The following is a 19,179-nucleotide window of genomic DNA, read 5'->3' as shown; positions in this document are numbered from 1 at the left end:
GTTGGCAGCAGTATAATTTTTCTGTGGGCAGCTGTAAATGCAGGTTCTCTAAATTTTTGCAAAATAGTGTTTCATGAAAAGAACATCATCTTCCCTCCGGGGATTCCCATTCGAGTGCATGAAGCTGACTGAAGCTATCTACCAAATTTAGCAGCACAACTCTGAAATGCTTCAATATCTTCCTTTAATGTGACCCGTTGGGATCCAAAACACTTCAGCAGTAATCCAGAATGGATCATACTAGTTTTCTGTACTCTGTCTCCTTTACAGGTGAGCAACACTTTCCGAAAATTATCCCAATAAACCAAAGTTAACTACTCACCTTCTCTTCTACTGTCCTTACATTCTCATTCATTTTGCATCTTATTCATCATAAAAGGAATGGAATTCAGAACTTTTTAATGACACTTCAGGACTGTTACTTGGTCCAGCTGTCTATATTTGCTTAGTCCACAGTCGTCTGCATGTGGTGGGATGACGCTTAATATACAGTGAGGCTCAACTTTCCAAATTCACTGTCTATTATCATGAATTACAAGAGGGAGAGGGGGAGAGGGGGGAGGGGGGGAGGGGGGAGGGGGAGAGAGGGGAGGGGGAGGGGGATAGAGGGGAGGGGGAGGGGAAGAGAGGGGAGGGGGAGGGGGAGAGGGAGATAAGTATTAGTATCCAAGTTAAAATTTATCTGTAATGTGGTTGAAACACACAAAACAAACTACACAAAGAATACAAACTACGTCAAAATTATGTATGTATGTTTGTTATTGTTGTTGTTGTTGTAGGTGGTGGTGGTTGTTGTTACAGCACAGTCAAGGACAAGATTATCAGCACTCTTGGTAAATATGATTTTTCCAAACGGAACAAAGATGTCTTTCTTTACAAACAATGTAACTAAGCCCAAAGGAAATATGATGATGTTTTCTTCGGTCTGAAGACATTTTGATGCAGCTCTTCATGCTACTCTATCCAGTGCAAGCCTCATCATCTTCCAAAACCACTGCAACCTACATCCATTTTACCCTAGTTACTGTACTCATCCCTTGGTCTCCCACTACAATTTTTACACCCCGCACTTCCCTCCACTACAAAACTGACAATTCCTCCATGCCTTAGGATGTGTCCTATCAACTGATCCCTTCTTTCAGTCAAGTTTTGCCATACATTTCTTTTTTCCCTAAACTGATTCAGTACCTCCTCACCAGTAATTCAATCTACCAATCTAACCTTCACAATTATCTTGTAGCGCCATGTTTCAAGAGCTTCTATCCTCCTCTTGTTTGAACTCTTTATTGGCCACCTTTTACTATCATATAAGGATACACTCCAGACAAAGACATTAAAAAATTTATACTCGATATTAACAATTTTTTTTATTTTTCATAAACAATTTTCTTGCTATTCTCAGCCTTGATTTTATATCCTCTCTACTTTGGTCATGATCTACATCTACATTATTCTGGAATTCACAATTAAATGCATGGCACAGGGTTCATCGAAACACATTGAAGCTATTTCTCTACCGTTCCACACACTACCGGTGTGTAGGTAAAATGAACACTTCAATCTTTCCATGTGAGCTCTGATTTCTGTCTATGTAGGTGGACGCCAACAAAATATTTTCACACTCTGAGGAAAAGTTGGTGATTGAAATTTCATAAGATCCTGCCACAACAAAAAAATGCCTTAATCATTGCTGCACCGATTCATGTCTCATATCTCCTCCATTTCGTGATAACAGAAAATGAACAGCCCTTCTCTGAACTTTTTCAATGGCATCTGTCAATCCTATCCGATCCAGATTCCACATTGCACAACCATACTCCAGAAGACGGCAGACGAGCGTAGTGTAGGCAGTCTCTTTAGTAGACTTGTTGCATTTTCTAAGTGTTTTACAATAAATCACAGTCTTCGGTTTGCCTTCTCCACAACATTATCTGTGTAATCACTCCAATTTAAATTATTTGTAATGAGAGTCTCTAAGGATTTAGTTGAATTTACAGCCTTTAGATGTGTGTGATTTAGTGTGTTGCCAAAATTTAATGGATTCCTTTTAGTACTCATGTGGATGACTTCACACTTTTCACTGTTTTAAACAACTGCCACTTTCCACACCACACAGGTATCTTGTCCAAATCATTTTGCAGTTGGTTTTGATCATCTGATGACTTTACAAGATGGGCAAATGACAGCATCATCTGCAAACAATCTAAGAGGGCTACTCAGATTTGCCTCTCAAGTCATTTATGTAGATCAGGACCAGCAGAGGGCCTATAACACTTCCTTGAGGAATGCCAGATTATTTCAATACTCTTCTACTAATTTCAGTGTCTAATCAAATTCCCTTAGTATCATCTGCTTTAATTTGACTGTATTTCAGTACTCATTTTATTTCTGTCGATTTACATCTTATCAAGACATTATCCACTCTGTTCAACTGTTGTTTGAAGTCCTTTGCTGTCTCTGACAGAATTACAATGTTGTCAGCAAACGTCAGAGTTTTTATTTTCTCACCCTGAACTTTAATTCCTTCTCCAAATTTCTCCTTTATTCCTTACTCAATGTACAGATAGAATATCACCAGGAACAGGCTACGAATCTCCCCCCCCCCCCCCTGTCTCACCCCCCTCTCACAACCATTGCTTCCTTTTCATTTCATGTGCTTCAACTCATAACTGCAGTCTGATTTCTTTCATTCTTCCTGCTCCCTTCAGAATTTTCTCTAAATCTGTAAATGTAATAAACACATTAATCTCTCTCATAGGGTTAGTATTGCCTTGCATGTTTTTACATTTCTCCGAAACCCAAACAGATCTTCCCTGAGGTTGGTTTCTACCAGTTTTCCCATTTTTATGTAAGTAATTCATGTAAGTATTTTGCATACATGACTTATTAAACTGAGGGTTCAGTAATCCACATACACGTTGGCACCTGCTTCTTTTCAACTGTAATTATTACAATCCTTTTGAAGTCTTTGCACATCAGTTGGGATAATTTTGTCATGGTTGCCTCTCCCAAGAATCTCAATAATTCTGAGAGAATGTCATCTACTACAGGATCCTAATTTCTAGTTAGGTGTTTAGTGCTCTGTAAAATTCTTCTCACAGCATCATATCTCCCAACTCATGTTCAAATACTTCTCATTCTATAAAATTCCTGATATTCAAACAGGTGTTTCTCTTTTCCACAAAGATGTCTAATTTTCCTGTAGGCAATATTTATCTTTGCTCTTGTTATGCATACTTCTACATCCTTGCATTTCACATCCAACCATTCCTCCTTTGCCATTTTGCTCTTCCTGTCAACCACATTTTTTAGACATCTGTGTTCCCTTATCTCTGCTTCATTTGCTGCATCTATATATTTTCTCTTTTTGTCTATTATATTCAATATCTCATGTATTACCTAAGGATTTCTACTAGGTCTTGTCTCTTGTCACTAAAGGCTACCCATTTCTTTCCTGTTGTGTTCTAGTTTCAATCAAACATTGCATTATGCTATTTGAAATTCAACAACCTTAGATACTTTCAACGTATAGTCATATCTCCTTAATATTCTATCTTTCTGTAACTTCTTTAGCTTTAATCTGCAGTTCATGACCAATAAATTATGATTGAAGTCCGTACCTGCCCATGGAAATTGTTTGCAATTTAAAATCAGGTATTGAAATATCTCTCTTATCATTATGTAATCTACTTGAAACTTTCCTAGGTCTCTTTTACACATACATCCTTCAATCATGATTTTCATCAAGTATCATGCTCTGTGCAAAATTCTACCAGGCAGCTGCCTCTCTCATTCCTTTCCCCTTTCTTACTATGAATTCAAATTCCCCATCACAAATTTTCACCTCCCTTAAATATCCAACTAATTTCTTTTTAGTTCATCATACAGTCTTTCAGTGTCTTCATGACATGCAGAGCTAGTACTAAACTCTTACTATTGCAGTAGGTGTTGGGTTAGGTCTATGTTGGCTACAATAATGGATTCACTATGCCGCTCATAACAACTTCCCCACATTCTTATTTTCTTTTTCATTGCCAGACTTACTCCATCATTACTCCTATTTAATTTTGCATTTACAACCCTCAACTTGTATGGCCAGAAGTTCTGTTCTTTCTGTCACCAAACTTCACTAATTTCCAGTATAACTTCAACCTACCAATTTCCCATTTCAATTTTAAATAATGAAGATTATCTAGAATTTATTATAGTAAACAACATTCTCTCAGTTTCACACACATTTATCTGCCAAAACAGTCCCTCAGAGATAAACATTTCATGTCCCTTCATAGGTCACCTGTCTGCAAATGTAGATCGCATATTACCAGGTAAACTAACCTCTACCTACTTTTCTATATATAAAATACAATATATGGCATCTGAAATCTTTGTGTTTCAAGTACCACACATAGGAGAGTCCTTATGTCATAGCAGGAAGGTATGCGTTATCCAAGTATGCCCTACAGATAGACATTTGAGATGTGGCTCGTCTCACGTGAGGGGTTAAAAGGAGTGCCACAATCAAGTAGTTGACTTGACCAACAACAGTGGTTGATCTCTTTTAGTCATTTTTCTTACCTCTAACACAATAATGCATCTCAACAGTGACGAAACAAAGTAAGGTGATGGCCACTTTATTTGCCAGACATGATTCACTGGTTCCCACATGAGCCAGCTTGTTTACCCAAATTCCCATATGCACTCTGGCACCCAGTAGATGGCATCTGTCCAGCCCTTGTAGTTACAGAGGGAAGTCTTGGATGTGTTCATATGCAGAGTATATGCACTTTATACTAGGAATGGCTCTCAGAGTTAGAGGCAAAACTCAATTGGCCACCAGTTTTCCCCTTCTGAGGAGCATGTGCAAAGACTATCATATAATGGCGGTGCTCATTCAAAATGTCACAAAACATTACGACAAAAACATATACAAGAGTAAAATCCCTTCTGGATCTCAGTCAATGTATGAAAATCGACTGCACAGTACGATGCACAAGGTTTGGAATGCTCGTGATTTGGAAGCAGTCTAGAACCTGGACATCTCATGAAACACAAAAGCTGCTGTCAAACTGCAAAAGGTGGTGCCCTGACCTCAGCACAGATGCTAGGTGTGAGAGAGATTGGCCCTGTAGGCAGCATTGGTCAGCCTGCATCCCTCATGATGGTTGGTATCACAGTGCTTCAGGTACTAACTCTTCATGCAGTTCTACTACTACTACTACTACTACTACTACAATTATACTGGTGGTATCATTATCATCATCATCATCATAACTGTACCGTCAACATAATCCACGTGATGAGTACTTAAACGATTTTCTTTTAATGCAGTCACATAATACTGGAAACATTGCTGGGGTAAAAAGGAATAAACAGAGATAATTTGTCCAAAATAAACATTTTTGTAGGCTAAAAACTCCAGGATACAAAAACGACACCTTCAGCTAGTTCCTAAATCAGTTACAGTTCCTAAACTCATGGGAACTTAAAGGTATGGACTTCAATACGAAAATGAAAGTAACATAACTATAGACAAACTGCTTAATAAAAGTTCTGCACCACCCCCTGCATAGTTTGCAGTTTTCCCCCTATTGGAAACATCTTTCGAAATATTCTTTTGACCACAGCATATTGCTAAGCAGAGCCAGCCCCTGCTTAAATGCACATTCTCACTTCATTTACATACTTACATATATTGTCACTTTACAGCAAGAAGGGTTGTCAGCACCAGATGTTGCCCATCAAAATGGCATACATCACAGATTAACCATTTGAACATTCAACTACTATCATGAAGGACTAAACAATGAAGACATGCCTACTGTTGGTGGCCTGCAGTCAACAACACCACACCACCGTTACCTACAAATTATGGCTTACAGGTAGCTCGAGGGGTATGCTCGCTGCCTATTTGGGGCAACTAGCAGGTCTTTGTCAATTGCTGCCTATTTGGGGGCAATTAGGTCTTTGTCGACAGAAGGCTTGCAATGATCTCCACATAACCTAGACATCTATCACAGGAGAAACCATACCACCACATGGTGCTCTAAGCTATGGTCTTAAATGGAATCTGGATTAATGATGTTGGGTTCTCTTCAGTGATAAGAGCGGGATTTGTCTGACAGCTGATGACTGCCACAGAAGAGTGTGGTTGTTGCCAACTAACTATGGATATCTCAGGCATGCAGACCCATGGGTTCATCATGGATGTGGGTCTATAATGATTTGGGCCAGTATCACATCCAGAGACAAACGCCTCTCACCACTACCGAGGGTAATCTGAAGGCTGTGCAGTATGAAGAGACAATTCTCCAACTTTTTTCCTGCTCTAAAGCCCCCACAGTCGTGGGTATATGTCCTAGGAGACGCATGAGCACACCATGCCCATCTCATTAACGTCTTCCTCCTGAAAGCAGGCGCACAATAAAATGTGGTACCTACTGACAGCAACATGACTGGTATGTTTGGTAGCACTTGAAATTAGAAAGGTGTCTTCACAGAAACCCACCCTACACACAGAATAGCCTCAGGTGTCACGGAGTGGGACAGGCTAGAGCAGCCAGCCTTTATTTTGGTTTATGTTTTGTTTTTCACAGTAAAGTTTCTTTTTAGTCTAATAGTGTGTATTTTTTTCAGTCCCTGCTCCCCTTGAATCTAAGTCCGTCCACACACACACACACACACACACACACACACACACACACACACACACACACACACAGTAATTTTTTTTCCTTCTCTTTAGCAGCTTCATTTCATCAGCAGAATTTGTGCATTTACTCCAATGTCTTTCTAAAGTACCTTCTGTCTAATTTCAGAATATGTAGCAAAAGCCCCACAAGCTGCAGAATCCAGTGTCATTTCCTCTTACAGCACATTGTCACATGTTAAATCCCCTTTTATCGTCTCTTACCTTCCTCAGTCCTTAAACAGATGTATGAAGAATTCAGCCAGATACTGTGTTTATCAAATTCTGAGATGAAGTAATAAGACAGTACAAAGCCAGCTAAAATGCTAACTGTTGAATGTGAATTGGGTGAAAAAATGAGTGGTGAAGTTCATTACATAAAATAAACTAATAAAATGTAGTGGTGGTGGTGTAGTAGTAGCAGCAGCAGCAGCACAGCTGCTGCTAACTGTCTTGTCATAGATTACGACAACAGCATTGTCAAATTAATAAGCTAGTGAGAAGGGGGAAAAAAAAAAAAAACCAGTTCAACCTAGACCACGACAACAGAGTACCAGCTGATAAAGCTGATAATAAACAAGTATGGGAAGCAGTAGAACCCTTGCTTCATGCAAGAAAGAATACCAGCCAGCAGTTATGACATTGTAAAAGGCAGACACTCCTGACAAAATCAATTCAAGGCCACATTGAAAATGGTATGAGGACTGTACTGCCTTTTCCTGGAGCAGTCAAAGCTGTGCTGGATTAAGATGTAGCAACTCCAGTCTCAGAGACACATATGGACAGGAGAGCGGTGTGCTGACCACATGCCCCTCGTATCCACATCCAGTGCACACCATTGTGAGAAAAACAACTTTGAGTGACATGTGATTATACACTTTGTCACATTATAAACTTCACAAGTTTGCATTCACTGTCTCTCAAATTCAAGAGCCCATCCTCGACTGGCACGATCTTCAACATCACGAAAGGTCACACTGCACAGTGGTACAATGCAGGCGGCTACAGAACTTTTTGTATTTAGCCTTCCTAGCTTGTTTTAGCTGTTAGCTTCTTACTACTAAGCCAAGTGCCTTGCCACAGTGGTAACACTGGTTCCTGTCAGATCATCGAAGTTAAGCGCTGACAGGCTGGGCTAGCACTTGGATGGGTGATCATCTGGTCTGCCGAGCACTGTTGGCAAGCGAGATGCACTCAGCCCTTGTGAGGCAAACTGAGGAGCTCCTTCATTAAGATGTAGCAGCTTCAGTCTCCGAGACTGACATATGGCAGGGAGAGTGGTGTGTTGACCACATGAGTTGTCAATATTTTTTTGAGTAATATATTGTAAGTTATGACTACAAATAACTAATGACATCAAAACCAAATTTGACATCCAAGCAGTGAGAAAAATGTTCTAAACAATGATATCTTTGGTTTTGAAACAGACTGGTGAAATATATTTAAATTGAGTATTAATTGTTTTACAGAACTGAATAATCTACTACTAAGAATGCGAATAAAAACTAGTTAGTCCATTTAATTGAAAATAATTGCAAAGTATTTTAAAGTGTAACATGTTAAACCATATCTTGGAATTTGAGTGCAAAATTCAGATAAGCAGTATATTTAGGGAGGAGTCACATTAAACACAATCTATATGACAACAAATTTAATCAATTATTCTGAACCCTGTTCTGTCTCAAGGATGACGCACCTGCGAACAAACAAACAGAAGTAAGTCGCGGTGTACACAAAACAGTACACAATCTTCACAAATATTTCAAGCCATGGTGCCACATGACATTTTAAAACATTTTCAATTATAATACAGAATTGTCTGCTGTGTATATCATTATGTTACACAGTGCAGAAAGTTCCACAGTGACAGTATTCCTTGCAGTGTCCAGCTCAAAACAACCATCGTAACTGATTACATACTCAGTCACTCATATTTTCACTGACCTTATTAATGGAACCCCACATATTTGATTTACAGGCGAAAACTTTCATTATATTATAGTACATTATAATGCCAATCAGAAATACAGTATTTGGCAATAAGTAATTTTCAGGCTGGCACGTACGAAAGGAGTATGCTTGAGGTGCTCTACAGTGTGCTCCTGAATAGTTTATGTTGTTGACCCAATATAAGCTCTACATCTCTAGCAAAGAATCCTGTATAACCTTACTTTTCCTAGCACTAAGTCACCTTTGACAGACCACAGAAGTAGTAAGATATTTGCTAGAAGACAAAATACCATTTAACCTGATGTTTCCTCAGTAAATTACATATTTTTGAACAAACATGCCAGATATATGGCAGGTAAGACGTCTTGACCGCCTGATCCTGAGCCTTGTGCTGGCATTTGTACAACTGTAACACTATGTGTATCTGACAGGATGATCATCCATTTTCTACAAACCTAATTTGCAGATGTTCTAATTCCATCTGCAGGTCTTAAGAATGCTCACTGCCCATAATGGGTGGTGGCAAATGCTTGGCTACAAATACAGATCATTATGGGTGGGATTTCAATTTACTCAATGTCCAGGAACACCGCGTCACTTACGTCACACCAATATGTCTAAAACTGGCAAACCACCCATTTTACACTATTCCATGGTAAGCTAATGTTATGATTTATTGAATTAAGATGTTAAAGAAACTCGCAGGAGCTGTCCAAATCATGAGACCAAACTATAAAGGCACCTTCGATGTACTGCCAGAATATTATTGTAGGTTTTAACTGGCTGAGTCTAGATTGTGTGCTCAAACACTTGTCAGCCTCAGACCTGTACGTGATGAGATGAATCCACTAAAGGTACTTCTGTAAAAAGTGAGACCATTACATTGGGGCTTTTCCGCTGAAGTTAGCTAATAAAACTAATAGAACTGTTTATCTGAAGCTGTCACTTGCCTACAATGTGCATGACTGAATAAAAAAGGTTGTATTTAGTGAGAACTTCTTGGTCAATTGTTTCATGCATTGCTAGATAGGGGAACATACTGCTATCTTCTAATGCACCTTTATTTTTACAACAACCGTTCACAGATTGGTGGCATGTGGTGGTGGTGGAAGAGAGAGGAAGATGTTTGTACACCTATAAAAAATGACGTAACCATACTTTAGCCGTTACCACACTAAGATAATTACACCTGATGAAGGAACACTCCTGTAGCACACAGTTACAAACATGTGTCTCTTCCTCCAAATGCCACCTGAACCCCTTTACACTCTATTCTAAAATAGGAATCACCTTGCAAATGAGGTTTTATTTGGTATTTATCCATCTCTTCCTGCCATGATGAGGAAACTGTGAAATTAAACAATGAAGACAAAGTTGAACTACTAATCGTGCAGAGAATAGTCCGGTGTGGACAGGAAAACAGCAAATGCTATTCCTCTTTATAAAAAGGTACAAAAATGCAGAATTATAGACCAATATCCCTAACATTCACTTGTTGCAGGACCCTAGAGCATGTTTAAATATTATGAATTTCCTTAACAGAGGTTTTTAACATCCCCTCGATCAGGACTGAAGCCAGGGTTCCTCCCTTATCACACTCAACAGTCCACCACCTAGTGGTGGTCACTGAAGCATGTTCAGTGATGGTTTTAGAGAAATAACAGCACTAAGCAGCTTGAGAGCACTACATTTGCCAAACACACACACACACACACACACACACACACACACACACACACACACACACACACACACACACACAGTTGAGTTCCTTTAAGAGCTCACCCCATCACAACTCAGGTGGGCACATTTGGTTTATCCAATGCCACTGATATGCAAGCATGTGCAGCGGTCACAGTAACAGCAGAGTCTGTAGCAAACTAATATCATCCTTTGAACTATTGTTCCACATGGCCGCTTGGACCCACTTGGATTACACTGAAGAGAAAAAGTTTGTTAGTGAAATCTTTATTATACATTTTTCCGCATGCTTACATAATAACCAGGTAAGTGTGGGAAGAAAAGAGGATTGTACAAGTTTCTTCACCCAAATGTCTATTTTTATGGCACATACATCCACCTTATCACCAGTGCTCAGATTTAAAAAGGGTTTGTTGATTTGATCAGACTACTCTTTTTCCTATCACCACCAGTATTCTTTCAACAGTGTAAATGAACCATCACTAAAGATGTGACAGCAAACATAATTACTAATCAGTGTAATTTATAGTTGACAAATGCTTGAGGGTAGTCACAATTTTTATTTTATGTACAGTCTTCAACTTATGTATGCAATTTTTTCTGACATATAAGCTACTGTTCTGATGATAAAGACGTTTAACACAACAAGTTATATTTTTTGAAACAACAGTAAGAATATCATGACACATTAGAGACATCAATTTGTGTCATAATTGTTATACTGATGATAGCCAGATACAAATCTCTGTAACATCCCTGTCAACTCACATTAACCAAACAGTCAATGCTCTCTCATCGCACCCATCTTTAACAATGGCAGCGGAGTGAAACTAATCTCACGTATCTATTCTAGTCCCACAACTGCTAACAGAGCTTCTGTCAAACAGACTCTCACCTTTTCATCTACATATCTGACAATGTTTTGGCAACAGCAATAGGTACCGTAACATAAAACTGAAATAACCTGATAAAATATTCAACACACCAATGATTTTTCTGGAGTCAAACACATGCTCTGCTACAAAATAAATGGACTGGTGCTTGCCAGGCCCACACACAGGACTATTTATTGGACAGAGGGGGCGGGTGATATCTGAAAGCTAATTTTACTTTGTGTGACTCATTATACGATAAATATATAAATAAAGTTCCGATTAAACCTTTTAATACACCAAACGTGGCCAAGAATTGATTTGCTGTTTTCATACACCTTAAATGATCCTTAAACTTGTCAAAGCTCAAATTTCTCAAAACCACTGGATAAATATTTAATTTACAGCAGTGTTACTGAGGTATCAATCTCATATGGAAAAGCAATTACCTCGCAAAATTCAAATGAACTAACAGAAGGAAACCATTCACCACCTTCTCCGCTTTATAACAGTTGAAGCCTCTCACAGTTTCGCGAATCTTCCTCTGCTGTTTTTCACCAACCTCTTTACACCTGAAACTTCTTTCACTTTACTTTCAGCCATAATCACGAATCAAAATATTAAGAAAGCATTTTGGTACTAGAAAATTTCCACTGCATCTAGCATAAGTCCAAACATTGGGGAGGGGGGGGGGGGGGGGGCAGCATGTGCCCCCACCCCTCCTGGGTGCTTGCTGCAGAGCCAGTCTATTTTCAGCTCACATTTCTGTTGCATGTCTTTCAAAAAAAACTTCAATCTGGTGCCCTCCTGCAACAACTTTTTCCTAGACACCATCTGTTTAACTTAATCAATCCACCTATCCATTTGCAAGGTAGTGAGAAGAGGAGGGATGGAAAAGAGCACATGAATTTGTCATACAGTAGAAAGCATGAATAGGAACAGAATCTCTCCTTTAGAACCGCTCTGATCAAGCACAATCAGAAAAGTACCAATTAATGCTCCACCATTAAATAAAATGAATATTACAAATATGTTAATTTACAAAATAATTCAAAGGTAAAAGCAGTTTAAGTTTTTCTAACGAAAACTGCATTAAATATTGAGACACTGATCTATTTTGTTACAACCTTCATTTTGCATTCATATTCACTGCATTTGTCAAATCTCAACCAAGTTGTCACCTATCAACCAAACTTAGAACTCAAAACTATGTTACATATCAGTCTATCACATGGGTCTTTAAGAAATTGTGATAACACTAGAGCTTCTGTGGAATTTTAATACTGCACATAAATTCAACTGTAACAAAATGTTTCACTAAACCAGTTTTCCAGTAAGGAATAAATTCTCTGCCAAACTAAAGGCTGATAATGTTTACGATGTCTACTCTCACGTGTCACTACCAACATACAGTTTCTCCATAATCTCTCCTATATAATACTGTCACAGATAGTAACACACATATCTTCACTTTAATATAAGGAATTTCTACAATATGGTTGGGTTAGGAAAGGAACTAAAGGTACAGTGACCATGCCATAAGAGTGCAACTACCAACCACTGCTCACAAAGCATGTACCAGGTCTGTTCAATAACACCTTTGTTGCAGTGTCCAATTTACTTTAACTTCCACTCACGACTGTCTGTTATATGTAACAACATTAACTGGAAACATCACCTCTGTTCATTTATTGTTTCTATTCGGAATAATTGACATACACTCTACTACCTACAATTTAATTTCGTTTCCTAGGCCTGTGCATTGCTCTATTCGGAGGAACACACCAATTATATGTAAACAAGGTGGAGTGCAAACACGTAATTTAACAACGGTAACAGCTACGAACATTTACGCTTGTTCCTTATCACTTTCGTCGCACAAGAAAACATAACCACTATCAACGACATATGGGCCGAGAGTAAAATTTTGTTGACCAAGTAAGCGAAGGAAGGAAAATTGCAAGGCGTTCATATGTCTGCCAACACAGAACGAAAATGTTAAAACGTCATCGAGGGGTAAAACATGCGTTTACAAGTTCTGGTAATCACTAACGAAAAACAAACAGTCTTAAAGTATTAACGAAATCGACTGAGCGAAGGTGGGACTGATGGATCGTAATCAAATAATAAAGTTCTCGTCTAATGACAAATGTCACTGCTGAACCGGTAATTGGAAAACTTATATAGCAATTCTGTTCCTACGAGAAGGATATATGGAAATTACCTCAAATCTTGGCCCCAGTGACTAATGAAACTTCAACTGACTGAAGAGCTTAGCTGCTTTTAGCACTTTATCCGAATTTCGCTTGACGATCTGTGGTAGCGAAAAAGTGCACTCGCTAAACAAGTCGCCCAATTCTTCTGTCCACAATATTTCTGACCTGCATAGTATGTATAAACATTTCAAGTTGGCACATACGGGCACCCGAAAAAACCGATTACAAATATAACGCGATACTTCAAACACCAAATAAATTCGCCGGCCATGACATCCCACTCTACGCCGGAAGACTAAACACAAAACACATAGCGAACAAAGCAAGAAAGATACTACACGCGATGAAACTTGCGATCAATATTATGCGATCGGACTGCCTTGCCAAAATTGTCCTTCGCAGTATGGTCAACATTGATTTCTTTTAGATTACGTTGGAATAACTCCTCCATAGGCTCGACGATCAAAAATGTGGTACCGTTGGAGGCCGGAGTAGAACAGTCACATTAATTCTGTTTCCGGGTTCGTTTTATCAGGGCGGTTATCCTGTAGCAAAGATAATGCGTAGACAGATGATCATTTTATATCCGATATTTGAATATCAATCTAGTAATGTGATGAACTCAGCTCTCATAATCGTTTTGTCCTTGATAAGATTTAATTTCTTGCTGATTTCTCTGTAGCTGTTCCAATATGCACTTTCTACATTTTCATTCTTAGAGCCACCTACATAATAGGAATTGTACTTAGTAATTCAATGAATATAGTCTGGTGACGTTATTCTGGCCGGAGAGAAATCATGTATGCGGTTCCCCAAGGCTCAATCTTATGTCCACTATTGTTCCTCATGGATGTAAACGATCTTCTTTCTAACATACAACAAACAGAACTAGTTCTTTTTGCAGATGGCACTAGCAGTAATCAGTCCAAGCACACACACAGAAACAGAAGAAATGCTAAACAATGATTTTGTAAGTATCACTGAATGGTTTCCTGTGAATGGTCTTCCTCTTAATTTGAAAAGACACAATATATTCAGTTCTGCTCGTGTGGGGTACTACACAGATGCTAAGTGTAATACATGGTCAGGAAGTAATAAATATGACGGATACTTCAAATTTTTAGGAGTCCATATAGATGAGAATTTAAACTGGGAAATGCACACTTTGGAGCTTCTAAAACAAGTTATTGTAAATGTGCCATGCACGGGGCAGACAACCAGTATTATAAGAATAATTGGTTCTACATTCAGGTTGACTGGGTCAGAATGGTAAAAGTCAAACATCAGGCAAGGAATGACTTTATTCCTCAAATGCCTTATTTGAGAATTTATCGATCATCAGATATCCAGGAGCGATTGCTGCATGTAGAAACAGTATTTCCAGTTGTGTGTGAAACAAACATTTGCAAACTATTCACAGAAGCACACACACACACAGAAACGGAGGAAATGGTAAACAATGTTATTAAACGTATCATTGATTGGTTTTCTGTGCATGGTTCTGAATTTTTAAAACGAGTCTGTGAAGGATTGTTTCACACATATCTGGAAATCCTATACTTAAGTGCAACAATTGTCCTGGAAATCTGGTGATCGATAAAGTCCGAAATGCGTCAAATGAGCAATAAAGTCATTCTTTGCCTGATGTTTGACTTTTACCATTGCGACCCAGTCAGCATGAATGCAGAAGTAATGATTAAAACAATTTAGTCCGGCCGCATTTGCGCGTAAGCCGTGTTCACACACGCAACAAACGTGTCGCCACAGCTAGTGCCATGCAACATGCGATGCAGTTATCTGTGTGAACTCATAGGTTATAGTGATGCAACTGCATACGCGAATGCCACAATAAGTTCAGCTTGGTTGTAATTTGTTGCGGCACTTCCCTTCCGCCACTGCTCCCTGCTGGCAATATTTCGAAACACCAGCATCCTGTCACAGTTGTGAAGTAATTGCTGCTGTACTCGATTCGATTTCAATGTGTTTTCCTTTTATTACCGAAAAAAATTAAAACAGTGGTCGGCAGTTACACTTTCACAGCATCTGGAGCCACAAGAACAGCAACTTACGTTTGATTTCCTGCAACAGTGTGTGTGTGTGTGTGTGTGTGTGTGTGTGTGTGTGTGTGTGTGTGTGTGTCTGTGTGTGTGTGTGTGTGTGTGTGTGTGTGTGAGAGAGAGAGAGAGAGAGAGAGAGAGAGAGAGAGGGGGGGGGGGGGCAATATTTGCGAACTAATGACGTATCCCACAATCTTAAAAGATTTTTGGATGAATAAATAAATAAACTTAATATATGTAACCAAAAAAGTGAGTTGCATAAACTTCATGATTTGCAAGTCCAAGCATTGTATAAATTGTGGATTATTTACTTATATGCATGAAGCGCCTCAAGTGTGTTGTGATAGCTGTTAAACTAAAAATTAGTTATTCAAAATGTTTATATCGACGAATACAATAAGATTCTAAAATCTTGGAAGAGTTACATATCTTCAGATGATATTTACATGCCAGCTGTTGGTTGGCTTGCTACTGCAGACAGCATTTTCGTCTCAAACTGTTATTTCTTTTATAAATGTTTTTGTGGCCCCCGATTTATGCCTATGCAAAATCTATTTTCAGATGAAACATTTGGGTTTTGTCTTCCTTATATCTAACTCTTGTCACAGCTTTAATGCCATAACCTGCACAATAACATTCATAGTCATCCATATGATTTCAACCGACACTGTGTTGAAAGCTCTGCAACTCATAGAATTTGTGGCGTCCTGTTTGAATGGTAACTCACTATGTCACTATAGAAAGTCACAAGCTGTGGCACCACATTAGTTGTGTGTGTGAACCTGGCTTTATAATCACTGCAAATCTAGGGGATAGACAAATCAGTATGGTGCCATGTTTTGCATATTTTCATTCAGTAATGTAATGGTGGAATACTGTTTTGGTCTAACACATCTTTAAGAAAGAATGTCTTCATAGTTCAAAAACTTCCTGTAAGAATAATATGTGGTGCCCACCCAAAATTATCTTGCAGACATCTGTTTGAGGAGTTGGGCATTCGGACTACTGCTTCATAGTATATTTATTCTCTCATTAAGTCTATTGTAAATAATCCACTGTACTGTACTTCAAAAAGAGCGATGATATCCATAATTACAATATCAGAAGGAAAAATGACATTCATTAATCTTCATTGAGATTTGATTAAGCACAAAAACTGGTGCGCAATGGTGCAACCAAAATTTTTGATCACTTACCCAAGGATATAAAATGTCTTACAAAGACCAAAATAAAATTTGAAAACAAACAGTGAAAGTTTCTTCATGGCAACACCTTCCACTCAATAGAAGAAATTATATTACTGTAATGTGTAAAATGTGGTGGGTAGGACTTGCTAACTCACACATATTTGTTTTAAAAAAGATAAAAAACTCTTTATGAATGTACAGCATGTAGGCATATTTACAAATTAATTTGCCATGTGAAAGTAAAATTACTCATTCTACATTATTATGATGTATCATGCAAAATGATCCATGAAACATGAAACTATCTAATTAGTTCACCGTTCTTGTTGTTTCTGAAGTCTTTGTGATTCAGTCTTACGAAATCAGAGCCATTGTCATGTACAACTCAAAGCTCAAATCTTATAGACCTACTGATGTTGAAACAGTGTAACTTGGCTGAGAACACAGGTGTTCTAACATTGTCCATAGGATGAATACTAAGGCTATTCATGGTATGAGTCTATTAATCCATGTGTCAAACTGCTAAGTACCGTTCTCAGATTTAGTTAGTTATGAAAAAAATGTGAATATTTCAAACAGAATTTATGACTGATGTACTTTGTTATGGAGTGTAACAGCCATATTTCCTAAGCAATGGGTGGAAGAGCTATCAGAATGCTCCATATTAACTTCCCTTCCAAGCCAGTTGCTAAAATCTACTTAACCAAGAAGCAGAGTGAGAGACAGTGCCATGTCTGGGCACACCAGAGATTTCTGACGCTATTTAAATAGTCATCAGCAAATATGGATCCAGGTTTTGGTTCTGGGGTCTGTAGGAGGAATGGGATGTCATTTCCCACCCCTCTCTCTCTCTCTCTCTCTCTCTCTCTCTCTCTCTCTTTCTCTCTTCTCTCTGACGTCACAGAATATAACATGCTGCAATGCTCATGATTAGCCTACGATTTTAATAAAAATGAAATATATTAAACACTTTAACATAATAATAATAATAATTGTTTCATAATAGTAATAATATTTTGTTTAGAGTGATGCTTAGTACTTCACTTTACCATAAGATCAAGTAACTGTAATTCAAAAAATTATGACATTTGAAAAGCATTCTTCTGGAATTTCGAGAACCTTAATGGCAAAAAACTTATATATACCGACTTTGACAATGTCATAATTTACACAATGTAAAATCAAAGTGTAGACACAGTGATTCACTAAGCGCTACTATTGTGAACACGTCTGTAGACTATATAATATGTTTGTGAACCATTCTGTGCAACAGTAGAAGATGTGTCATCTTTATGTGGAGTTTAAAAATGACACAATTACCTGAATATTTCGGTAAAATGAATGATGATCTTAATGTAAGTATCTAAAATTACTGATATACACACAGATTTTTGTTAGTATGTTGCATGGAGCTACACAACTACACTCCTGGAAATGGAAAAAAGAACACATTGACACCGGTGTGTCAGACCCACCATACTTGCTCCGGACACTGTGAGAGGGCTGTACAAGCAATGATCACATGCACGGCATAGCGCACACACCAGGAACCGCGGTGTTGGCCGTCGAATGGCGCTAGCTGTGCAGCATTTGTGCAGCGCCGCCGTCAGTGTCAGCCAGTTTGCCGTGGCATACGGAGCTCCATCGCAGTCTTTAACACTGGTAGCATGCCGTGACAGCATGGACGTGAACCGTATGTGCAGTTGACGGACTTTGAGCGAGGGCGTATAGTGGGCATGCGGGAGGCCGGGTGGACGTACTGTCGAATTGCTCAACACGTGGGGCGTGAGGTCTCCACAGTACATCGATGTTGTCGCCAATGGTCGGCAGAAGGTGCACGTGCCCGTCGACTTGGGACCGGACCGCAGCGACGCACGGATGCACGCCCAGACCAGAGGATCCTACGCAGTGCCGTAGGGGACCGCACCGCTACTTCCCAGCAAATTAGGGACACTGTTGCTCCTGGGGTATTGGCGAGGACCATTCGCAACCGTCTCCATGAAGCTGGGCTACAGTCCCGCACACCGTTAGGCCGTCTTCCGCTCACGCCCCAACATCGTGCAGCCCGCCTCCAGTGGTGTTGCGACAGGCGTGAATGGAGGGACGAATGGAGACGTGTCGTCTTCAGCGATGAGAGTCGCTTCTGCCTTGGTGCCAATGATGGTCGTATGCGTGTTTGGCGCCGTGCAGGTGAGCGCCACAATCAGGACTGCATACGACCGAGGCACACAGGACCAACACCCGGCATCAAGGTGTGGGGAGCGATCTCCTACACTGGCCGTACACCTCTGGTGATCGTTGAGGGGACACTGAATAGTGCACTGTACATCCAAACCGTCGTCGAACCCATCGTTCTACCATTTCTAGACCGGCAAGGGAACTTGCTGTTCCAACAGGACAATGCACGTCTGCATGTATCCCGTGCCACCCAACGTGCTCTAGAAGGTGTAAGTCAACTACCCTGGCCAGCAAGATCTCCGGATCTGTCCCCCATTGAGCATGTTTGGGACT

General features: G+C 39.4%; 1 protein-coding gene across 8 annotated transcripts in view; it reads right to left on the bottom strand.

Moving 5' to 3' along the window:
* Window positions 1-13,925, bottom strand: part of LOC126297733 (uncharacterized protein DDB_G0271670-like) — a 177,219-nt gene extending 163,294 nt beyond the window's left edge. For 4 of the 8 annotated variants that reach the window (XM_049988876.1, XM_049988877.1, XM_049988878.1 and 1 more), the window contains exon 1: window positions 13,433-13,897. The gene's annotated coding sequence lies outside the window, so the exon portion shown is untranslated. Of the gene's footprint in view, window positions 1-13,432 lie in introns of all 8 variants that reach the window. The other 4 variants (XR_007552571.1, XR_007552573.1, XR_007552572.1 and 1 more) reach the window with 4 other exon arrangements.
* Between the last annotated feature and the right edge of the window lie 5,254 nt (window positions 13,926-19,179).

Source organism: Schistocerca gregaria, chromosome X, assembly GCF_023897955.1.
Source record: "Schistocerca gregaria isolate iqSchGreg1 chromosome X, iqSchGreg1.2, whole genome shotgun sequence".
In the NCBI taxonomy this organism is placed as follows: Eukaryota; Metazoa; Arthropoda; class Insecta; order Orthoptera; family Acrididae; genus Schistocerca; species Schistocerca gregaria.
Note: the sequence above shows the minus strand (reverse complement) of the source record. Positions and strands in the feature narration are given on the sequence as shown.